Consider the following 26,570-nt stretch of genomic DNA (forward strand, 5'->3'; position numbering starts at 1 on the left):
GTGTATAAGCAGCCAGACTGGCGTTCAATGCGCTTTCAGCGTCTTGAAAGCGGCCCGAGGACGCCTTTTGAAAACCATGGAGCGGAATTTAGGGCACGATCGTGCAGTATCCAACCACCTTTCCCCGCACGCCGCCTTTATTACCTTGAAAAGTGTCTTGTATCAACAGTTCTGGTAAGTCTGTCGCGACATTTTGTGATTTTATAATAGAAAGTTTGTTTTTCATGATGAATGCTAACGATCAGTAATAATTGAATGTTTTTGGTATTAAAAATATTGAACACTGTTCAGATCAAAGCGTTTATTATTGAAATATAAAAATTACTTTTCAAATGAAAAACATTTAGATGTAGAAAATAATAATTTCATTTGTGTTATTAAGTTATTGCAGAGGGTACAATTATAAAATGTAGCAAATACCAAATGTGGTCATGTTTGTTTTTTACTGCTAATTAAAATTAATGTTTTCGAGAGTTTCAATAAATAATAAAAGAAAATTTTTAACGATTGTTGTGTAACGATTCAATAGAACATTCTTTTCGAAACTAATTGTTCTATTAATAATTTATATTCAATTTAGATTTCTTTAAGCCTATCTGGTTACTTTATTATCTTACTAGGACTTGTATAAACAGTTGTCAGTAAACGTAGACTGACTGTCATATCAGTGACATATAATATTTTAGACCAAGTGAAAAATTACTATGTACAGTGAAATATTAATTGAAATAAATTTGTTGAGGGTTCAAGAGGATTGATAAGGTTCAAAAAATCTGGAGTATGACAAATATTAGCTTATAGCGTATTCGTTTTATTAAAGGGAGGGTTCCAACCCCGAAGAATTTCTATAGTGACTAATCCGTCAGTCGATGCGATAAGTAAGTCACCATAAAGAAGGTGTCAAATAAAGCTCTTGAAAATCAGGGTAAAAAGTTATTCAGTTTACTCTATCAATTTGTATTTAAAAAATTTATTATATTGCTATGATTATTTTATTACATAATATTATATTAATAATTTTATTTTATTATATTTTATTATATAAAATTATATTATATTGCTATAAATACCTCAGTAATATCAACATAAGTAATAACAGATCCAGTATGGTAAATCATATTAATCAACACTAATATTAAATATTAATTTACATCTAAAAAACTGCACTAATCATTTGCATTTAATAAATATGATTATTCAGATTACATCAATTGAGAAAATATTTTCGAATTGCAAATATATTTCATTGAAAATTTTCCATTGCAATAAATATAGAACTCCTCTTTTCTACCCTAAATATCATTTATCGTGCAATTTTAAATATTCAAGGTTTTAAAAATTCTTTCATCCTTCAACGATCAACCTAAAGTATTGCTAAATATACGCAAAGAAAAGTTACTATAGCGTTTACAAGATTGGGTACTGTTATTTCCATATTACCCTTCAAGAGGGAACAGAGATCCGGAAGTTCCTCGCCCCGAGCAAAGAGCAACATTTTACAAACGTGAAGTTAGTTCCAGAAAAAATTTCCTATGTTTACTCTGCACACTATTATCACTATAATAATCATTACTTTCATGCCACTTCTTACATTACCACAACTCTCACCCCGAATCTAAACATCAAACAAAACTATCCCACTTCCCAAGGAAACCTCAAAAGAACCAACCTCAAACGGTTGACCAAAAGTTTCAACATCGAAAACAGAAACTTTCAAGAAGCAGAGTACATACACGCTCGTTACAGAAATCTCTTAAGACCACCTTTCCTTCGCCGTTAACCACTTGATGCACAGTTTCATCGCCTACACACACTCCACCGGCAATTAATTCCTTTTACATGAACAAAAAGCTTTTTAGGAAAAATGGTAGCAATTCTATATTGATAATCAAATGGAAACATGACTAATGCTCGACTGGAAGTTCGTGTATAATGCACACCAAGGAAGCCTGTTCATTAAGGGGATAAAAGATAAATTGTAAATAGCCAGGTAAACAAATCGGCTCGCATAAAGGGTAAACATATATACATGTATATGGTCGTCCAACTGTTTTTCATCGCGAGCAGAGAAGTTCTGTGAAAGTAGCTACCTCGAGGAATGCGGCTCTCTTTGAGGTTCAGACCGCGTGAAATTCGAGGACGAGGAGACGCGGCCAAAGTGATTCTGTCATTCAATTAAAGCGACTCGGTCGGAAAAGGAAAAATGCCCGTTTGAAATGATTCTCCCGGGGACGTTACTTGTCTTTATTTTTGACGTGATCTCGTTACCGGGCCTTCTTACTCGATCATCTCCCGGCTTTTCTTCCGCGGATACTGAAAGGCTCGGCCTTCCACGTTCTTTTCATCGTGCCGGGGAAAATTCGAATTGGATTACCGGACAAGCTTATCGAATAGCTTTTACACGTCCCCTGAACCGAGCATTTCGAAAATAGATGCCTTTCTGCTCGCAGATCCGAGCCCTGAATGCGCAACGGTTTTAATCCCCTGGGAACACTTAAAGGCAACGCGACGCCTTTCGGAGGAAAATTCTTTCGATAACTATGCTTTTTTTTATGTCAATGCCTCATTGAGTTGGCGTTTACACCGTATCAATGGTGAACTGTTATTATAGTGTGAACCAGTTTTATGTAAGGTTATTACTTCTTTTCAAATTTGTCGCTTATTAGTATAATAATTATAAACAATTATCACAAGTGAATATTCATTGAAAATGTACCTTCTATTTGAAGTTGTAACGTGAGTTCAGTTGAATGTATATGTGTCTTTGTTGCTTCAATTTTTTCAATTTCTTTCTTCCTTTCTGTTTACTATAATGGCAGAATATGAATGTCGATTCTAATGTTTACGATCTGAATATCTGTGTGAGGGTATTGAAACGAAATCAATATTAACTTGTTCGTTGCTGCAGAATAGAATTTGATATTTTTCAGTGCAAATGAAATTGACTAATATAAAGTAATAATCTGAATACAAAAGTAAAACGAAAATTCTGCTCCAAGAATTACAAGTGAAACTTTACTCCGATAATGATCAGTCCCATTTCATTCATTTTTAATTTTATTAAACCAGGATGACGTATCTTCCAACTTGTAATTGGAATTCCACTATTAACAAATTCTACGGTGAAACGATCTTTATATCAAATTTCATTTTACATTCGAAATTCCCTGCTGAAATGATACGTTGAAAGAATAAAAATATACACTGCCATGTACTGTCATTAGTTTTCCAGAAACTAAAATTAGAAACGCATCATTCATCGAAACGAATAAATTCCAATCTAAATTTAGCTCTATTCAATTCCATCGATCGATGATAAATTAGTTCACTTTTAATTGTTCCATAATTGTAACGAAATTCGGCGACAGCCAATCTACTGTCCCGTTGATCGATCGCTCGCGATAATGCGTTTGGATAACGATCCGAATAAAAATCGAGCTACACACTTTTCCACGTTATCGCCCGGCGATATTACATTCGCGCTTCGAAAATTGAAATTTCGACGGCAAAAAGTCGAGCGGCGAACATTCCCGCGATCCTGCCACGTTTAATACCGTCTCAGCGTCGCTCCCTCTCCCTTCGTTTAAACCCATTTTCAACGTAAACAAGTGCTCGCGAATTATTCATCGCCGACAAATTAAACTACCGTCAATTGGTTTCGTCCATGGTCATTAAGCACTCCCTTCAAAGTTTTCCGGAAACGGAGCTTATACATTGGTCCAGAAAAGTATTTAACGTCATATACACATGTATATTATTCTCTCAAGCATCTTAGATATTGTAATTTAAAAATGTCTACTATCCGCAGAGTATATTTCCATTTTAAATATAGCGATTTTTAACACTAGGCTTACGGACGTTTATTGTATAGTTTACTTTATTGTTCCCCGCAGAATGGATATGCATTCATTTAGATCTCGAAAATTAGGGATTTAAAAATAGACGATTAGAATACTTATTCATTTACAAAGTCGACGTAAACATTTACTAAATAATGTTTCTAAAGATTAATATGCGTCAAATTGATATGTTCTATAAACCTAATGTTAATGTTTTTATGGACCAATGTATTCCACGTTTTCTCTAAATATGGTACGGAGTTGAACATTGTTATTTACTAGGATTTTGTCAGAGAAAGAAAAGAAAAGTTGAAGTTTAAGTGTAAAACAGTATAATTATGATTATAACTATACAACAGTAGCATTAAACAATACAGGTATAAATTCGAAAGAATTTTGTATGGCTCGTAATTGTTGAAAAATGTAATTTCGAAGGTAAAATTAAATTGTAAATGTCTTCTTCGTAGAAAAGGAAAGTATCAAGTAATCAGCGAGGCAAACTCCCATTGCAAATAAATTGTAAATAATAAATACAATATTGATGTAAGCCAACACAATGGTACGTACGAGACCTACATTGTGCGAAGGGGAACGTCAACAGATCGTTGACGTTGAAGACCACTGACACTCGTACCTTGCGCTACTATAATATTCACTCGATCCAAAGGAGAATCTAATTTAACCATTTCCTTTAACTATTTTCCAAAATAAGTTAAAACAAACAACAATATAAACAATATTTCGAAACAAATCAAAAAACATTTTAGAAAACCATCCAAAAACAATACCCAGCCCATCTCAAAAATTCCCTAAACACAACCATACAAACATCAATACTGCCAACACGTATCCCACCTAATTTAAAACAACTTCCAAAATCCCTTTCTGCAACACAACCCCCACAGACCGTCAAAATTTCCCAAAAACATGCCCAAACTCAGAAACACAGTTCCATTCACGAAACTCAAATCCCCAGAAACCAAGTTCAAAGCAAATTTCCTCCCCTATTCAGAGTAAACTCCAAATTACCAGTGCAGCCAATAATGTGCCTAAAAATTCGTTACTCATAGTCCACAATAAAATCCTAACTACTGCTCTCGACGTCCAAGAAAAAGGTTAACGAAGAGAAAATTTACGGGCGATGCTCGTCGCTCGATTTCCCCGGATTGCGCCGGAAACGCCTCGTGACGCAGCCCGTTCCCGTGGAGCGGCGACTATTCCGAAAATTCGAAACACGGTATAGCCTGGCACGGTGTTCTCTCGTCACGGACGGGCCACGGGTTATTTTTGCGACGATAAAGCGAACGTCGAGCTAGACGCAACGGGAAATGCGCTCGTTAGAACGGCTTCCCCTTGGCTGGCTGGCCCGGCTGTGTATCCCTGCCGTTCTCTCTCTCTCTCTCTCTTTCTCTCTCTTTCTCTCCCTCTCTGTCTCTCCCTCTCTCTTTATTTCTCTCTATCGCCAAGTGACAGTCGGGAACGCTTGTTATTATGCCGTGCATCAGACCAGACCGTCTGCCAGATCCCGTTCCTCGGGCATTAATAAACACGCTATCTTACGAGATCGAATAACTCACCTGACCGATTTTCCTACTAAATCCAGCGAGATCGTGCCGGCACATACACAGATACGCGTATCCTGGATGTGCTATAGATCCTTCGAACATGTTCCTCTATATCTAGCTTTTACTGCTAGGCAGGCTATGTACACGAAGACAGCTACCGTTGATTAGGATTTAGGATCGTCCGACCGTTTCTTCTTGTACCCTGGATCGCATTGCGATTGAAAATTGGTTTCAAGCAGACCGTTCTGCTTGTTTCGTATATTGCGGAGAGGTTTTTCGTGTTTTTAGTTGAGCAGACGGTTTTTGTGACGATGGAAGAAAGTGTTTGGGATTTTTGTGTGGTTTGGGATTATTTAATTAATTAATCAGAGTTTTCGAGCTTTTGGGAAATGCTTATCGAAGGTGTTTTTGGATTAATTGGATATTAGTGGTAATTTGTAGTGAGTGATATTGTTGGTAATATGGGTTATTTGTGTAATAAATATTAATAATAAGATTATTAATATTAATACGTAATTATAGTTATAGTAGTTAGTAATATTAGGATGTTAGTGTTATAAATATTAATATTGCAATTATTAATATTGATAAGTAATAACTGATGTTATTAATGACATTGTAATATTAGTGTTTAATCAATGCGAAAATATTTCAGAGAAGCTTTTTTTCTCGAGAATTCAGAAATAAGAGTAAAACCACCATATAATAAGTCAATCATACAATACTTGTCTGAAGTATTATTAACAATTTTGCGTTTCAATCGAAGCGACTAATTTTCAATCTTCAGAAGCTGTCGCTCCATATGGAAACAATGGATTATCTGTCTTTTCCCTCTATGCTCATATCATAACACAGGATTACCATAATTATCATATTATGACCAGCGAAAGAGGTACTGATAACAATCCACTGTTTTCATACAGTGTGATAGCTTTTGAAACAAGAAAATCAGTCGGTTCAACCGGAATTAAAAATTCTTTATAACTTTGAAAATATCAATTTCTCGACACAAATTGTTGATCGATTTTGATAAAAGTATATACATGTAAGGACACTTTTTAATTATTATTTAGAAAATTAATTATAGAAAATGTACGGTTATAGTTGACGACGTTATATTGATTAGTTATGATATTATCTATGCTTTATTAATTATGTATTATAATACTTGCATGATTAAACATATGAAATTTAAAAAATGTATTTTTATAGTCTACTTTGAGAATAATAGTGAGGATAATATGCTAGATTCAGAGGCAGAGTTGATAAAAATGATTTATTAAAATGGTCATGTATTTGAATAAATAAGTACTTAGAAAGCATGCAATATTCAACCAATGCATGAATGTGCAATTAATGTGCTTTTAATAAATAATTTGTTATCAAAATGTTATCACACGTGCATTTAGAAATTAGCTTTTACACGAACAGTGATTTACATTAGAATGGACGTATACTGAAACTGATTCCGTTTTGTTTCGAGGAAATTCAAATAATTTAAATTATTTACAATGAGTTTTGTCCATATTTAAATTGAAGATGAAGAAATATTATCGTATATTGATATTTAATTAATCTATAACATTATAATTAATTTAAGTTGTTAACACTGATATAATACGAATACTTTAAGAAATTTGGAACTATTGTTCACTATACTAAACAATGTGTTAAAATGCAGCGATAATGAAATAACTTCCGTAGATCAATTTGAAAACGAAAATATAAATTTTGAGATGACGTCTTGCCACTTAACTAGTCAACGAAAACAAGAATTAAACCAAAGCTTGTTACATAAAAAATAATATTAAAATATACATTACATGATATATGTATGATATTAAATTATACCAAATTATATTAATAACATTAAACTACCCTAATTTGTAACAATTCTGATCCTACAAAATTTTATATATCCATTATTTGTATAAATGCATAAGGGTTTACAATCTAGCAATAAAAAAAATATAAATAATTTACAACTAAACCAATTTTCCTCGATATTATGCAAATTCAACCCCATTTTTTGTGTCACGCAATAAAAATGATAATACAAAATTACGCAAGATATTCTTGGAATGTAGGTAAACATTTATTCAACCGAGTGAACCTTAAAATAAAGGTACCAAACGGTCCGTGAATACTTGGATCGGTAGATTTTTGCCCGAAAATATATTTAAATCTCTCTAGAAATCCACACCGGTTCCATTTTGGAAAATGTTTCTCTAGCGACTCGAATTTCTGGTATATTGGAGTAAGCTTAATGTTTCCGGAGTTTAATTTCCAGGAAAATACGGCTGGGTTCTGGGAAACCTTGTATTGCTTAAAAGTTAATTAATTTTGATAATTATTAATTAGTTAGTTCAAAAACAATATTTGGCTAATGGAAAAGTAAAATGAATTTGTTATATTATTATATTATATTTGTTATTTGTTATTTGAAACTATTTTTCCCTGAATTTAATGAATTAAATATATTCTTGTTCGTAAAATACTGTTTTGTATTTATAAATATTGAATTTTTACTTATGATGAGTATAAATAATATTTCAAAAGAATACAGTGTGTCGTTTCAAAAATAAAATCACAAATATAATTATTATAAAAATTTTAAAATTTCTATTGAAATATCAAATGATTTTTAGTGTAGTATGAATGTAGTTATTATTCTTTAATATCTATAATTAATTAATCAAGGTTTTACATTATGAATCATAATATTTTCCTTTATTTTTGTTAATCTGCTAGCATAACATTTTCCGATAAGTTTAATAATTTAAATCCTTCTCAAAATTCAATTTGAATAAACATAAACTTCAAGTATTTACATCAATTGCGAAGATAGGTTGCTTCAAATTATTAGTATGAATTTTTCATATTACACATTAATATTCATAATGAAAAAATAATTTCATTAAAAAATTCTCAATATTCTATACATATTTCTATCATACTACGCAATTTTGTATAAGGAAGAGATCGTAAAAGTGTACTGAATTTAAAGTGTATCGCAACGACACTGAGATCACGGTGGATTATTTATTAATACACTGATACCTTGCACATAAACACAGCTAACGTGACACAAGGTAAATTTACGAGATGCCTGGTAGTTAATTGGACAAGTACGGATGATGTGACTTTACACGTAAAAGCAAATCGAAATGACAGAATAAAATTCTAACTTGCATACGAAAATGAACTGGTTGAGGTGTCTGTTCATTACTCACTGTTTCTACTTCTAGTAAACGTTTATGGTAGCACAGTATTTCCTGTCTGTCGTCGGTTAAATTATCTGTCAATTATAATTTATATCAGTTTATCGTGAAGCGCCCTGTCATTTCTCATAAATGTCGACAGAAATAAGTAAGTAATAATGTAGACACTTGTTAAGTAAATGCAAATGTATGTAAAAAATTTTTCATGAGAAAGAAAGTGACTTGTACTAACTATCAGATAATTAAAAATAATTAAATAATTTTTTAATAATAATGAATAGTATCTAATTCATCAGTGATAATTACTATGTTATCTTGAAAAGGAAAATGCAAACAAATTTTATTTTTTTAAATAAACTTTCAGCAACTCAAAGGAAAATAAAACTTGTTTATGAATAGTAATGAAAAATATTCAATAGTTCAATGATATTTACATATTTTTCTTGAAAAGAAAATGATAATTATTTCCGATTAAAAACAAAGATTAATAATTATTAAAGAAACGCATAATGCACTGTTCATTGCAATGTCAGCTGAAGAAATTAATTTTATTTCCCATCGATGGATTTATAAGATTCAAGAATGAACACGGAAGGAATGCCTGCACGGGGAATTTGATAAATTAGAACGCAATCTCCATTTCAGGATTTAGCTTAATCGGATTTCAGATTGATTGCTACCTAATGCCTGCCCTTTCAGTACACTTAATTGCCATTTCCTTCGGCCAAATACGGCTTTATCAATAGTCATTTAAGTCGTCAATTAGGCTGAGCTCTCTCGTTTTATATTTTATATTTCTTTCGGTTATTTATAAAATTTATTAAATTGAATATAGAGTAATGAGAGGCTTACGATCTATAAGGGAGATAGAATTCTATATTGACGTTTAATAAATAAATAAAAAAATGCTTATTAAAACATACTACATTTTATTACTAAATTAATTAGATATTTTTCTTATCGAATATATTACAAGACGAAAAGGTTTTAATCATTTATTCATTTTATTTGTAAATTCGAATTCATTAAAAATTAGATTGACAGCTATGCTAATCTTTGTTAAATGCTTGATTTCATTACATTTTGTACGCTTGGACACTCTGTAATAAATGATCAAGTAATTGGAAATCATATGAACTAACAATTAGTATTATTTATTAATATATAATTACAGATTCCTTTGAAACTCGTTACATTTTAAATTACATCTGCGGCATATTAATCAACTTCTGAATACACCTTCCCCATCAACAAATAACCAAAATAACCAAAATTTTCACCACCAATTATCAATATATAATTTCCCCGTCTTTCGTTATCCATTATACTTTGAATTCGCCGCCGATGTTCACATTCGACACGAATCGCGTTCGTTCGGAGTTACATAAAAGACCGAACAAGAGAAATTCGATAATTGTGTACCATCGATTCGCGTACACCGGCAGACACTCGAACAAAGGCGGAATATTCCGAATGTAATGAAATTAACAGAACCATTATTATTTCGGACATTTTCTGTAGCGCCCCCCTCTCCCAATAGCGGAAATTTCCGAGTTAGTTTCGATAGTGAAAGAGCTCGCGCGGTATCCTCTCTCTCTCTCTCTCTCTCTCTTTCCAGTGGCCGCCATGAGTGCGAGGGAGTGAAATAGAATCACGTAAACTCTCTCAGCTCTCCATTGTGACGGGCGTACTTAAAAACTCATTAGCAGGGTCAAAGAAAAAATTTCAACTCACCGGTGGCGGTGGGGCAGTTGCAACACTGGCAGTAGTGTCCTCGGTGCGCGCGTAATTCTTGTCGACTCGGCGAAAAATCGAAATTACACCGCTAATTAGCCTGGACCAACGGGCTGGATGCAAGCGTTGGGAACTTTTTCCGCGTCGCTCTTGTTTCCAAGTCGCTTAAGTACTCGTATATCGTGGGTCACTCACTCGCGAACGGTTTATCCGAGAGAATGGGGACAGTTCACTTTCTTTCCGATGATTCTGATCGATACAGTGACTGCGTGTGTTGTTTACTGTTATAGGTTGCTAGAAAATTAATTGAAATGGTAATTTAACCCTGTGTCGTATGATTTGTTTTTTAACTATATTCGGTACAACTATTTTATAGTTAATAATTGATTAGGAAACAAAAATTCGGATGCTTATTCTGTGTCTACGTTTATTTGAAACAATAACGATTGACGATAGAAAATTAATGTTCAATTCAGGCTTAAAAGAAAATAAGTAACACTTTTGTGAAATACAGTTTAAAATTTTCGTAACGAGTCTGACACGATATTGTAGGTCAAGGGGTTAATTGGGAAGTGCATATAGTGGATTTGTTTTTTTAATTAGTTTATGAAATTTAACGAATTGGTTTCTGAAGTTTCTAGTTTTTATCTTTAAAGTTACACTCTTCGACTGTAAACTTTTCATAATTCTCAACGTTGAGCCTGTAAATGTAAAGCTTTCAACGGTGAACCCTGAAATTTAGATATTCGAAATTGGTATTTAAACTGTGGTGGTAGATGTAAGTGAATGTTGAGCTTTGAATTTGGTTGTTAAAATTGATCGCACTAACTACTATAGTCAGCTCTGAACCTAAAACATATAATTCTCATTTTGAAACCTTTAAAATTGTATCTCAAAAATTAAACCTAGAATTGAACTTTCAAAGCTTAGGTTTCAAACTAAGTTTTCCACACGACTGAAAATTATTACTAATTACGTAAACCGAATCTTCGATAGAGGATCACCAATACTAAATCTCGAGAACTCTCGCATCTAGCACGTTGAATGAATCAAAACCTACAGAAGTCCTTCAAAATCTCACAAATTCGAACGAAAATTATATTCTCCAATGAAACATCGTACACATAAATGTTCGAATTCAGACGAAATTTGTGTCAACTGTGCACTAACGCGACAGTCAACACGTTGAAGCTACAAAAGATGATGCCTTGACCCTAAAGACCAACGTTCCATGGTACTCGTGCCTCAGAGTTGAACAAACAATGTCAGCTTCACATACGAACAACCAACGCGAGCGCATTATTATTCTCAGTGGAAGAAACGTTCACGTCCGTTTAAATGGATCGCTCAAAAACGGCCGCCTTATCGCGCGGCCAGATAACTTGTACACAAGGAACGAATGTCAATCACGATAATTCATAACTGGCGCGTACGGGAATTGCACGCTTCCGTGTGCGGCTCACCTTCGACGGTTCCGCAGACGGCAACGTCACGGAAGTGATTCCCTCATTTTCCACGGCGTGCACGGCCGATCGAGCCGATCGAATATTCAACAAATTCCATTTCCAACGAGGCGACCAGCCGCGGCGACGCGAGAACTTTACGGGAAACGTGCTCCGGTTCGTTGAGATACTCCAAACATTGTCGCGTGCAAAATGATGGATTTTTTCTTCCTTTTGGCAACAGTGTAGCCTGAATTTTAATACGATGGATATCTTTATTGATTTTTGTTTCTTAAGTGATTCTACTGAATTTTATTGTTGAGATTGAGAAGATTACTGTGTGTTTGTTGATGAAATGAGATATATTTATGTCGTTCTTATTAGTGTTTCATTAATGAATTTGAGAATTTGTAGTGGGGCGTGTATTTTATCTGCGAATAACATTCATTTAGAAAAAGTAATAGTGAGTCTATTAATTTTCATGCGACAATTGAATATCTGAACTCACTGAATGTTATATATTTCTTTCGCATCGTTAATTATTTAATTATTCTTTAGCGAAATACTAATTATCGAGTACTTAATAATCTTCGATTTCTATCCTACAATCCTACAAATTTCTCTATGAATGTTCGATTAATCTTGGAAACTAATTTAACGAAATCTAAATAGTTGCGTATTGATAATCATCTAACATACCACTAAAACAAAACATGCATAAATCACGAAACAAAATTTGCATTTTGATCTCCAAAATAAAATATTATTTCAATATCTCGTCCCACTTAAAACCACCATTAACTTTTAGTTATTCATCTATTTCCTCATCCCAAATAAAAACACAAAAAATACATCAAACTCCAAACAAACCACTAAACTGAAACATACCATCACAAATCAAACCAAAAATTGCATTCCGATAATCTAAATAAAAAACTGATCACAACACCACTCCTTGAAACCACCCTTACTATCATTTACCCATCTCCTCATCCCAAATAAAAATACCACTCCTTGAAACCACCCTTAAAATTATTTACCCATCTCCCCATCTCAAAGAAAAGCACACCAAAACACATCAAACCCCAAACAAACTAAACCAAAACATACAAACACAAATGAAACCAAAAATCGCATTTCAATCACCAAATTAAAAAATCCTCAAACAATACCACTCATCTCGCTTAAAACAACCCCCAACGCTATTTACCTATATCCCTATACCAAAGCAAAACAAACCCTGCCTCGCTTCCGAGTTCCAAGAAACCATGATCTCCGCGAACATAACCCTCAAGGCGTCCATGTCACAACGTAGGAACCCCGATCAATCCCCACTCCCCTTTTCCCGCACGTGTGTCCAATAACATTCGATAACTCCCGTTCGACACGCGGTACGCGTTAAACATCTGCCAGCGATCCCATATTAAACAGCACCGAACAAGAATATAATCGTATGACACTGTTCAACAAGCACTGACAAAACACCGCGCGTTCCCTTGTGCACGAGTCGCGGTGGATCAATCCAGATCCCGTTTCCAACGGTGGTCCTCGATTACGTGGCAGACGGAGGATCGAGAAAAACGTGGCGCCGCTCGCGGGTCCGATTGTTTTGATCACTGGTTGCTTGATCACGATCACCGAGTTGCGTCGCAGCTGGAGCGGTCCCGGTTAGCGGAAGTGGGACGAGCGTCGACATATCCGCTCGCAACGACGGCCGGCGTCGGACTGCCATCGGCCGCCACTGTTAAGGGGTTTTATCGACGGCAGAGGACTTGATCGGCTGCCTCCGATGTTTATGCACCCACGCTGCACCGGCCCGAATGTGCGGGACCGTGCGTTTCGGGCCTTAACAGGTTAAATGCCGCGAGATTTCATAGAGCAAAATACAGAAAATGGAAAAAGTATAGTATTAAATCATTTGATTGACTAGCATTATTATTATTGCACGTTCATATAGGTGGATGTCACCGCATTAGATAGCATTTTTTATCATATAGAAATGTTTTCAAACAATCATAGTTTAACTGAGTGAACTATAGTAATTCGATTTGGTTGGGGGTCACCGGTGACCCCCATGGCATTCAACTTGTTAACTTTTATTACTACCTGACTGATCGGAACGAGTATACGAGTGTTTATTGGTCCGAGTTGTTCGCGAGTTTCGTTGTATTTTCAGTTACATTGACGCTAGAACTACCGAGCGTTCAATACGATTAACATGTAATCCCTACAAAAATTGTAACAATAGATTATTTTCAGTTTCTTGAAACATTCATTATAGTATTCAAGTGAAAATATTTGTTTTTAAGACCATTTCGAATGTTCAATTCTCCGAAGATATCAATAATTGCAAAAGAAAAACATCGTATGGTAGTTCTAGTGTTAATTGATGCCTGAAAGCAATATAGATGTTTGTAACAGCGTTCTACATTGTGCTCAGTAGTTTAGATCATTTAAATCGCTTTAGCGTGTTATATGTGAATAAAATATGTATGTGACAGGTGGAGGATGCTTTGTGTAAACAAATTCACTGGTAAGTTAGGTGTTAGGCAGTGTGATATGAAATGTCGGATTTTTCGGAGAAAAGGAAAACTTATTTGATATTCTGGAACATTTTATTCGATGGAAATATGTTGTATTTGATTCGATAGATTTTTGCTAATATGTTTTTAGTGAATATGTTTCTTTTTTTAACAATTCTGAATGTTTAGAATGGATAAATTGTAAATATATCGCTATAAACTACTGTTTTGGGTTTACATGGCTAATTTTGGAAAGAAAGAACATTGAAACGAAATTTTGCAAATCACTGTACTGTTTTTTCGTTTACAGTATTGACTCTAATTGCTTTGTGTGAATTTTGAGCGGTTTTTGTAGCGTTGTTTCCAAGTTTGAATTCATATAAGAAAATTGAGAAAAAAGTATCAGTGCTTTTTAATTGAAACTTTGAATATATTTTTACTCTACTTTCATTAAGTTCCATGAATTTTTTTAGATCAAAGTGCTCCTCATTTGATGGCTAATATGATACAGAAATGATAATGAACAAAGAGAAAAGACAATTATTGGATCTATTAATTTAAGATCTTAACTCTTTGTTGAAAAAGAAAGAATTCGTTTGTTCTATCTGCTTGTATTAACTACATACGTAAAACGTTAAAAAGATAAGGTTCAATTCGAAGAGACATAATGTTAATAAATATGTTAGATACAAAAAGCTACTTTATTGTGTAACAAAAATGTATTTAGATAACTGTATCTACTTTAATGATAACATTTGTTATTCAGTCTACAGTCGCGTTTTGATAATTTTACAAACTGGGAAAATATTATCACCACCCTAAAATCACCATATTAATTATCTTCGAATAATAATAAACGTATTTTGCTCTGCAGATAATACTGAATTTAAAAACAGACCTTCAAGGATTACCCATAAATAAAACAACACAGTTAACCTGTTCAATATTTAAATATCGCAACCAATTAAAGTGAAACGGTTTTCGATATCCGTGAAAAATCAAATGCTTCAATCCGTTTCACAAAACAACACTCTCACACTGTGGCAATATTTTTCATGATTAAAGAAGCTTCCAACCGAACAGTCCAAAACATTCGCTTATTGGAAAATGTACAAGCAAACAAGCAATGTATTAAACATTAAATATCTAAATCCTTTCTCAAGAAAACTGAAGTACACTCTCGTAACACTAAAATCATTTCACCGTAAATAAAATTAATTTCAACAACAATTACACAAATAATTACATAAATAAAATAATAAATAAATACAATCAATTATAACACCTAAATACTTAAACTACCCATCATTCTAATATTTCCAAAATTCTGAAAAACTAAATTACACACTCCAAGCAAATAATAACAGGAAAGTCACTCCCAATGAGTTTGTTTCAAAATTTTTCAAAGTAAACATACGACTAGACAATTAAATAATTCTTATACATATTTAATACAAACCAACTGATAACTCAAACTCCACCAACCACGCTCAACAAACCTACACATCAATCTAACAGTCAAAACATTCAGCACCGTCAATCGATCAATCGAAATCCAACCCGGAAACTCGATTACTCACGCGCCGTTCAAACCACCGCTCCGACCGCGACGTCCAGTTTTTCACGGGCGCCGAAAAATTTCTCATTTTCATTTGGAAAACTACCCTAAAGGAATTCTCGCCGGCGAGTTGTCTGTAAATATCAGATGAAACGCGTATAGATTGCAATTCGTTGGAAATTTTAATACACGACAAACGGCTCGCCGGCAACGAAAACGAATCGAGGCGACGCCAATTCCGTTGGTCGTTATTTTTTCCTCTCCTCTTCCACCTGTATTTTATTTATTTATTTCTCTCGTCCCTTTTTGTCTGTTTCGTTCTGTTTGCTTTAGTCGACCATGTCCCGTTGATTTCCGAGTTCCCCGTGCCGATTCAACGTCGGCGGAGATCAAACGGCGATCGATTTAAAAATCAACCGAATCGGGCAATTGACCTCTTGTTTTGTCCCTTTCGCTTGTCCCCCGTGACTCGTCTTTCAACGAACCCCCTTTCTGCCCGTTTTTTTCTTCTTCGTTCCCCGAATTGGTTACACGCGGGAAAAGCGACAAAAAAAACGAGGATAAAAGCGATCGATGGCTTTCATCACAGTTTGCGTTTTCTGTTTTCGGGGATGCTTCGGGTGCGCGAGAGGATTTACGTTTTTTTTTCAGAGGAGAGCTGAGCTTAGTCCCGCTATTGTGATAGAGTGTTTACGCGCTCGCGATGCTATCGCGGATCGATTCACGGATTCCCTTCTGTGCTCGAACGATGCTGCCGCTGCTTCTGCTCGAGTTTTGCGGGGTTTAGCGGGTTTGACACTAGAGCTGCCGCGCTCGTCAAAATGGCTTGTTTCAGTTTTCTTAATTCGCAATTATTGATATCTTGAAAGGGTGAAATATCACAAGCGAGTTTAGGAATGCAGACAATTTCATTTGAGCAGTATAATGAAGTTATGAAGAAACTGAACAAATCTATTGTTACCGTTTTTAATAAGTGATATAATGAAATAAAATGGAATATAAATTTTAATCAATTCACATATTTCATGTCCAATTAAATTTCAAAATATTTTCGATATTATGGCTTTAAGTATACAAAACTTTATTAATAATATTAATTCACTTTCTGTTAGAGTTACGTTTACTCGATACTGTCAACTTCTCTTCTATAGTCGCTGAAGAATTTTATTCAGTAAAGTGGTGCTTTTGAAATTCTTAATAAATATATTTTATGAAATAAAATATACAGTTCATTTTTCTCTAGAATCAAATCACCAAGAATACTCCATTAAATCACAGCGACGATCAAAATGAAGCCCACCCAATTTTTCAAAGAAGAGAACACACGTTTAGCCAAAAGACTATAATTTTCAAATCGATCTCGCGATTGACGAGACGTGAACGTGAAAAATTCTCATTCATCTCATTCTACATCGGGTTGCGACCGTTACGCATTCAAACTTCCTCGATCCGGATGGCCATCGATCAGTAGCGTTATCAGCTTTCCATCGATAATCCATTTCGAAAATTTTTTCCGCGGTAAGGACAAGAGGTGCGTTCGTGAAAATTCACAAAAACCGAATGAAAAATGGAAAACGATCGATCACGGCCGTGACTGGTTTGCTCCGCGGCAAAAACGTCGTGCCGCGTTTCGGGATAAGAACGCGGCGCGCCAGTTGCTCTTCGGAAATTTCCATGAAAAAAGGAAAGGAACGTCGCGTTCCCCCTCGAATTAGCCGGCTTTCGCTCGAATTAGCCGCGTTTCCAAACCGAACTGTAACGCTCTTCTGAATTTTCGTACCGTTTTTTTGCGGTCGTTAAGCGGCATCGAATTTTTCTGGACGGGTTGCGGGCTCGTCCTTTTTTTCCACGGTTCTTTCGTTCCGTTGGAAACGACCATTCAACAATTCTCGTGGCTGCCGACATTAACGTAACCGATTTGCATACTTCCGGGACTGTTTGATACGCATTCCTTAATTCATTTATAATTATTAGTAAATTGATGATTTTCAAGTATTTGTAAGGATTGAAACTTTAACACTGCATGAAATGCACGCAATATATAAGTATATAATGAAATATACGAAATGTTGTGTATAATGTTCCCTAGGAAAATTCATTTCCTATCGTGAATTAATTTTTCTAGTTTTTAAAAGTTTTTATTTGTATGAAAGCTGGTTGTTAGACTACAGATCAGATTCATATTTTTAATTCATATTTTTTAATATAATTAAATAGAATTAGAATGGAGAATGGATTTCCTTAATAAATGTTATATAAAGTACTGCGCGTTCGATCTCTTCTACAAGACAAAAGAAATTATACTTTAGATTAATATTTTAAAATTTAAATAAGATAATACAATTTTCTGCTGAAAGTAAAAATAATGTATTTTTTGTATCAGTCTCACTAATGATTTGTTTAAACGTGAAATCGAAATTTGAAGATATCTATGAAGGACGATAATTTATCGATCTCTTTAGCAGATACTAAGAATGGAGCCTCGGAGTAATTATTATCTCCAGTAAGTGATAAGGGGCACGTTTGTTAGTAACAAAAATATCACGTCGCACGGTTTAATAAACGTGCCATTAATTTACGCGAATGAACAAGCGAGGTTAATTTCAGTAGTACGTGTAGGGTACGTGCAGTACTGTAGGGAAAATAATATTTCATTGCGTATACAGGGTGTATAATTTAATGAGGAAAGAATTATAGCTCTGAAACTGCATGCGTGAAATATAGAAATGCTTTTTACATTGAAATGCCAAATGGCTGCACGATTAAAAGGACTGAGAAAATTATTTCATATAAAATGAAGGATATTTGTTGCTCGAAATTATTGAATTTAACCATCTTCGTGTTTTTCTCTATTTTGCTCATAAAAGATGGAAATAATATAAGACGTGTTATTAAATTTCTAATAATTGTAATTGTCTTGCGAATACAACTCTCGATCTTATCGTTTGGCCACTCCCAATAATCCTCCTCTTAACCACGCCCAATGCTCGTAAAGAAAAAATACTAAACTGAGAATTTAACTGTCATTTTCGTCAAAACTAAATTTTTAACAAACTTTTCAGTCGATACTTAAATATACTCCGAAATACTTTGCTACGAATACGCTTGAAGCAACTATATTATTGAACAATATACAAAAACACTGCCCCCTTTCCTCCACCCCATTGCTTGGCCACTCCCCCGGCCTCTCCCACAAAAGTAGCATCTCGAAAATCAAGCTGAAGTTCGAAATTAGAATCGCAGCTCAGCAATATCACGAGAAACTTCAGCGATCCGCCTTACACAAAGTTGAAAATGCAATTTCTCAGAGGAATTCGACTTCCACGAAAACATAATAAGTCTAATGCACGTTTCACAGAACACCCTGTACACCGTGGACAATTTATAATACTGTTCCACCATAGTCACACGGGTAGATGTCTCCGTGTCATCGGCCAATTACTTCCAATTACCAGCGACGGTTAATTAAAACTCTTAATTAATTAGCCACCTAAACATCGTTGTCGCGGTGAGGTTGGAGCACCCTCGAAAGTTCCGGCAGAATTCCCTAAGTCCTAATATATCCTCGACGAGAATCTTCCTCGTAATTGGTCAAAGCTCTTCCCCCTCCCCGCTCCACGGCACGCACAGTCCCCGCCCACTGTTTCTGGGTCGCCCCTCTTTGTCTTTCGCCCTGGTCTCGTAATGCCGGTCGAGAGGCGATAAAGTTGTTAGTGGCTCGTTAGATGCATGCCATCCTAATAGAACGAATAATCGCCGCGAACAGTTCCAGTTCTCATCGCAGACAATTTCGTGCAGGTTGAACGACCCGTCCTCGCGGCACTTGTTTAAACTCCTCCCCGACCCCGGTGTCCCCCGCCTATAAGACCAATCGCTGCTCCCCACGCCTACCGGCCGCCGATACGGACCATATTTTCAAACTGAAGCTTTCATCGATTCGAACGCTGTTCTGATCCCGGTCGGGAAAATCTGTTTTCCTAAGGAAACACATAAAGTCAGGATTCTTCGCAGAGATTGCTCTCTCAACCTTTTTGCTTTTAGATCGAATAAAATTTGTTTGCTTTCATGTATCATTGTTAAAATTAAGTTTCGAGTTTATGCAACAAGTTGTGTTATTGAAAGAAAATACTTTTAGCGGAGGGTTAATTGTATAGCATCGCTATTCTTACGTTACACTAGTCTCCTTTTATTGTTAATTGTAATTTTTATTGAAATCGCGGGTCAAAGGAACCCAACCATCGACCATGGAACAGTTAATTAATTATTCAAGATCACTTGGTTCACTTAACGCTGCTAATGGAAAGTCTACCCGTTGACAATTTCTGACTAGTTGTAAGTCTTAGCATTAACTGAGGAAGTATCTATTCTTGACGAAATAGAACTATGACGCGAGGAAGTATGCGACAGGCTCAATGTAAACCACTGAATAATAGATACTATACCCACGACCTATACTATTTTCTTTTCGTCTCGGTTTGCAGTCTATTTTTAAGAGTGTAAAGAAGAAGTCTAGAATCAGCGCGACTTCATCGAACGAATCGATCGCGCGCAATGTATTGACAATGGACGTACCTACAATGCAGTAGTTAACTATCTACCAAATTTGATTGTGCGGTTATACAATAGATTATAATTAGTGTTATTAATTGGATAATTAATTGTAAATGGACTATACAACATTCAAAAAGGATTCTTTTATTTTTAGTTTACTGAAGCAGTGAAAATTATTTTATGGAAAATAATCATTTCTCGTGGGAAATAAATTAATAATCAGAATAATTGTAACGAACCGTCGAGCAACGGAATATCTACCTCATTCTTCATTCATTAACATATTAACAAATAATTCATTAACATTTCACAAACAAGACATGGGTAACGAAGAAAAACAAAAAAATTAATATATTAAAAATTAATATTAATATTCGTGTAAAAATTAAAAATTTTCGTTATGAAATTTATAAAATAATTTTTAATTGATATACTGTAAGATTGTGAAAGCAAAATATTACGAGCAAGAGTTTAATACGTTTTACCAATTTAACGATTCACGATTAACTTTAAAATTGATAAACTGTAACACACAGAGTTTCAAAGGTTCTGCTATCTACTCGAACATCCGAAATTTTTGTCAGTTTGTTCACAGTTGTAGTTGACGTCGGGACGACGGGCAGCCACGAAATGACTCGATATCAACGTTTCCAGGGAAACAAACGGTGGTCCAGGCACAGTACGCGAAAAAGCTCCAATTGGGGCGGAAAGAAAGTTGCAGGAATTGTATATCGGGACACGCGTTGCCGGGACTGCCTGAAAGTGTTTAACGACCCAGATTTTAATTGGTAAAGTTATTCGAGTGAACTCGCGTTCGCGCCGCGATATCTTGCAGGACACTGGACGCTAAAGCGGTTCCAGTAGTCGGCGCGTAGTGCTGCGTATACTGTCTGCAGCTGATATCGACACCAGAATATTTGGTAGTCTCTCGGTGATTACGAGATATTCTTGATTTTCGGTGCTCGATTTTTCGCTTTGTGCTTTTACTGTTCATGTGGAATAAAAATTGTGCGAACATCGATCCTCTGTTGAGTATATTGAAAAAATGTGAATAAGAAAATGTTGAAAAATTGAAAAATTGTGAATTTTTAAATTCGACAAGTTGACAACTTGATAATTTGACTTTTTCATAGTTTGATAATTTGATCATTTGGAAATTTGGATATATGAAGATTCGGAAACTTGGAAATTTGGAGATTTGGAGATTTGGAGATTTGAAGATTTGAAGATTTGAGAATTTGAGAATTTTATTTAAGAAAAAGTATGCATCAAGCAAAATATATTTCCAAATATACAATATACTTCATCGAAACTAAGACAACTACTACTCAAGGTAGTATCACAACTTCAATAGGTACTCATTCGCACACTCAGTCGAAATCTAACGGAGTCGTAACCTATGTCTATTTCAAACTTGACTGTCATTTAGATTTGGACAGCACCCCATGGACTGAAACGATTAGCGTAATCTCCAATTACGAGAGACGAAGGGCGAAAGCTCTGGAGTAGGACTCTACTTGTCTAAACTCCGTTTATCCGTACTAATTTTGACACGGAACCTGATTTACCGAACATGTCGTTGAATTCTTATTATCTGAATGCAGGTCATAGTTCATACCCTCTATACAAGGTGTTCAACTATTTAGCAAATAATTTAAGGGGTAATTCTAGAAACCAAACCAGAACAAAAATCAAAAATGATTAAATTATTATTTTGACTTAATAATATAAAATATTTCATGCATGCTATTTGTGGTATAATACATTTAAATATTGTAAAATAAATAACTCTGTTTTATCTTATTTGTTTAAGAATTCAGAACACACCATTTTTAAATCAAAAGTCAAAAATTAAAGTTTGCCATTGAAATTAAGTTTTCATTCTTCCTGCACCTCACAAATCCTCACAAAATTTATTTCTCTCAATATATCATAACAGACACCATTTATTAAATCCGAACGAAGAATTACATGTAACATCCATGTGACTAACGTAACAGTCAATATGTCAACATATACCCGACAGCCATTTATTGCACCAACATCAGCCAAAGGCCAGCATTTTTTGATAAAATTTGTAAAACGTTGTGCTTTGTATGAAAACAAAGTAACTTTAAACTGTCCATATATATTTCCCAGATTTTTTTCTTGAAATATCTCTAGCCTGAAGTTTTATTTTAATTCCTTTATATTTTAAAAGAATCATCATTTACTTACTACAAAACCCAAATAATCAATTTTCATAATCAAATTGAATTTGTATTAACCCTTCTACATCATACTAGTCTTTCTTGACACAATCATCTTTCCATTTACTTAGCAGAATTTCCTTTATCTACTTCTCACAATTTTGTCACGTTCTCATTCTACCAAGCATACTATTAAATTAAAAAATAATGTAACCAGTTAACTGTGTTCTACCAATATATTCGTCATCTTAAAATCCAAAATAGCACTAATTTTCTTAACAATTAATTATATATTTTTTCAAATGAACATTTAATTCTTTTCCATTCTGCTTTAGTATTTTATTTCAAAGTATCTAATTTTAACATAATTTATAAATATATAAATAATTTAAAATAATTTGAATATATAAATTATTTAATAATAATCTTAATATATAAATTATTTAATAATAATTTTAATACATAGTTGCATCTGTTCTGCGTTTGATATGTATATTCGTCATTGATTGATTTCATTCCACGAGAGATTTTTAAAACTGAGTTCCACATTTAACTGGACGGGAGAACAATTATTAAACCATGTGCTCCTACATTTTTCAATAACATTTCGAATTTCTAGACAAATTGATGACCGTACTCGGATTAAAATTACAACTCAATCACCTCTCGCCAATGCGCGATACGTTTGTAGAACTCGATTATCCCTTTGGACGCGAGGCAGTAATTGAAAGCGACGTGGGGTAGCTCGAACGAGGAAATTAAGGAAATTCTGTGTCCCATATCGCGCGAAATTCCCCCGGTCAATCTCCTTTTTGTCCGAAAACGTGTACGTTCCTCGCGACACTTTGAGAACAGAGTTCGAAAAGTTCGACCCGCCCGTAACATCTGGAACCTGGGCTTTTTCTTCGCCGCGAGGACGAGGATGAGGATATTCCCATGAATTTCGCGTCGCTCGGAATTGAGACAGAACCAGGAACTTAACACTAAAACTACTGAGCAATTAGAGTGACTCATTTTCAATTTTCATGAAAACTTGAAAATAAATCACTCTAATTGATCAGTAGAATTCTAATTTTCATAAAAAATCGAAAATATGTCACTCTAATTACTCAGTAGTATTCTTCTAATTTTCATAAAAAATTGAAAATAAGTTACTCTGATTACTCAGTAGTATTCTTCTAATTTTCATAAAAAATTGAAAATAAGTCACTCTGATTATTCAGTAGTATTCTTCTAGTTTTCATAAAAGATTGATAAAACGTTTCTTAACATTCGAAGGGTCTTGTAGTCTTATATTTCTACAAATACAGAAATTTAATTAGAAATTTTACAAAAACACCTCCACAATTTAAATACTTAACAAAATGAACATTTTGAAGTCGGTCGATTTGACCCGTCCGGTAGTTTTAGTGTTAATACCAGTATGATTTTGATCGTAGTATTAGGCCTGTTTTAATTTCAATATTATTTTAATATTAAAACAGTATTAGGCAGTAAACACTAAACGTATCAGAAGTTTATATACACCTATTCCTACCGTAACCAGTCAAATAACTGGTTATAAAATATAATATTTAAAAAAAATAAATAAATCACCTGTATATCGGTTTCTATAAGAGTTACGAAGATATGACAAAAATACTGATGTCGTATATATCTATAATTTAATATCAGTATTATACATTTATTAATTAAAACATGTGGATCGAGAAGAATTGGGACAAGAATGTAGAAACGAACAAAAAATTAAGTTTATTTAACAATAAAACAAAAGACAATATGCTAACGACACGCGACTTGCTGCCACGGAGGCCGACATTTTCTTTTCCGAACATTCGCACTGAAAAATCATTCTTTCCCCCACAATCGTTCTTCTCACTCTCAACAAACTCTCAAACATACACCCCTTCGAAGTCTAACTGGAAACATTGGGACAGCCACGCTATGCAGGCCAGTTTTCCGCGATCGTTAGGCTTCCCTCTTCTAACTCTCGACACACTCTTCCGGATATTCGCACTGAAAAATCATTCTTTCTTCCACAATCATCCTTCTCACTCTCTACAAACTCTCAAATATATACCACTTCGATCGTTAGGTTTCCCTCTTCTATGATCCTCCGCTCACACTCATTCTCTCATTCAAACTTCTTAAAAATCTCCTAAAACTACACTAAAATTCTAGATATTACACATTTAGGTAAATAGAAGTCTCTGGACGGAACGCTCTTGGGAGATCCCGGATACGTAATTAACGAATAGCGCTATTGGGACAATGAGTGCGCCTGTTTTCGGAAATTAGCGGTTGGCAAGCCTGCCGACAGCGGTGGAATTGGGTTGCACGGACGGGATTCATAATTTCGGGAGAAGTCCGAGAAAGTTCTGCGGTCCCGGGAAATTAGCGGCGGCTTCGGTTCCAAAAGATAATACGGCGAAAGTGGGGAAACCGGGATAAAGTTCGACGCTTAGCAATTTGTTTGGGGAAATATTCGGGAGACGGTAAATCGGAAGCTTCCAGGGGGTGGCTGGAATCTGGGTATTCCTGGCGTTAACACGTTAACACGAGAATCTTCGATGTTTTACATAACGCTTCTTTTTTCGTAGCAATGGTAAATGGGAACAATTATTAATTATTTGGTATTAAAATTCTTACATTATATTATTGTTAACTTATGAGGTAAATAGGAACAATTCTTAATTATTTAGCATTAGAATTCTTACATTACATTATTGTCAACTTAAAAGGTTAATAGGAACAATTATTTATTATTTGGTATTAAAAATTCTTACATTACATTATTGCTAACTTATGAAGTAAATAGGAATAATTATTAATTATTTGGTATTAAAATTCTTACATTCCACTATTGTTAACTCAATTATTAAATATTTTTAATCGATAGCAGCTATTTTATACATTATAATTTTTTTAAGCAATTCTGAAGCGTTTTTAATGGCGACCGACACGACATTTAACATGTTAATGCAAATGTTCGAGGATTAATTTATAATACTCCCGGTTGAGTAATAAATTGTTTCCTTTGTTATGAACTTCATTAAATTCGAGGGTAAATAAAGAATTCCGTTAAACATTATTTACAAAATTATACTTCATTATATAATATTTTGCATATTGATTTTTCCTATGAATGTGTAAAAATCTATATTTTGCTAAATACTGACAAAATGTTTATATATCATACGTTAGAGAATACAAAAGCAAATCATGATCAAGCAAGTTATGATTACACGTGTTTTCTCGAAACCAAGTTCGCAAAAACAGAAATTTAAGTTAAACAATTAACTTCACTTACTAAAACGGCTATTCGGTTTCATCATTAAACACTTCATTATATGGGAAAGTAAATACACAGTCCATTATTGTTCATTGAGGTTTGTTTTTCAGTGTACCTTACGAACACGTTTTATGAATACATGGAATTTGCAGTCGGCTAATTACGGTAGATCCAATGAGAATGCATCTGGGAACAATGGCGACCAAACTAGAATTGCAGCAGTATCTGTCGGGAGTGAATAATTATAGTGAATGTTTATAGGAACTTCAAGACTTCAGACGCAATCCTAGAATGTTTGAGCATAACTTGTTTATGAGATATCTTCACGGAGTATGTTTCTACTTTTTTACCTTTTCACCTTTTTACCTTTGTTTCGCAGCAAGCTTCTGCATATTTTAAAATGCTAGAGGAAACTTGTCAGAAGCATTTCTTAGAAATGTTACTTATGGTGGCTACTGAAGCTCTTCAAAGACTACAATAATTAAATATTATATTTTACGTTGCGAAATTGTAAATTTAGTATTGCATTTCTTTATGTTTCATTTCCAAGTATGGTAATTATTAAATGTAATTTAAATGTTAAGAGTTGATTTAAAAAATTGAAATAAAATGTAAATGGAAAAATAAGAAAATTGGAATTACAGTTTTTTTTTTCAT

General features: G+C 34.3%; 1 protein-coding gene across 7 annotated transcripts in view; it reads right to left on the reverse strand.

Annotated features, from left to right (window-relative positions):
- The window catches only part of Oamb (Octopamine receptor in mushroom bodies), a 152,154-nt gene extending 138,636 nt beyond the window's left edge, over window positions 1–13,518 (reverse strand). For 3 of the 7 annotated variants that reach the window (XM_076373024.1, XM_031988907.2, XM_031988914.2), the window contains exons 1-3: window positions 13,012–13,518; window positions 11,823–12,051; window positions 10,360–10,653 (exon numbers count right to left, since the gene is read on the reverse strand). The gene's annotated coding sequence lies outside the window, so the exon portion shown is untranslated. The remainder of the gene's footprint in view (window positions 1–10,359; window positions 10,654–11,822; window positions 12,052–13,011) is intronic. The other 4 variants (XM_031988908.2, XM_076373025.1, XM_031988911.2 and 1 more) reach the window with 4 other exon arrangements.
- Between the last annotated feature and the right edge of the window lie 13,052 nt (window positions 13,519–26,570).

The sequence above is a fragment of the Nomia melanderi genome, chromosome 13 (assembly GCF_051020985.1).
Source record: "Nomia melanderi isolate GNS246 chromosome 13, iyNomMela1, whole genome shotgun sequence".
Taxonomy (NCBI): Eukaryota; Metazoa; Arthropoda; class Insecta; order Hymenoptera; family Halictidae; genus Nomia; species Nomia melanderi.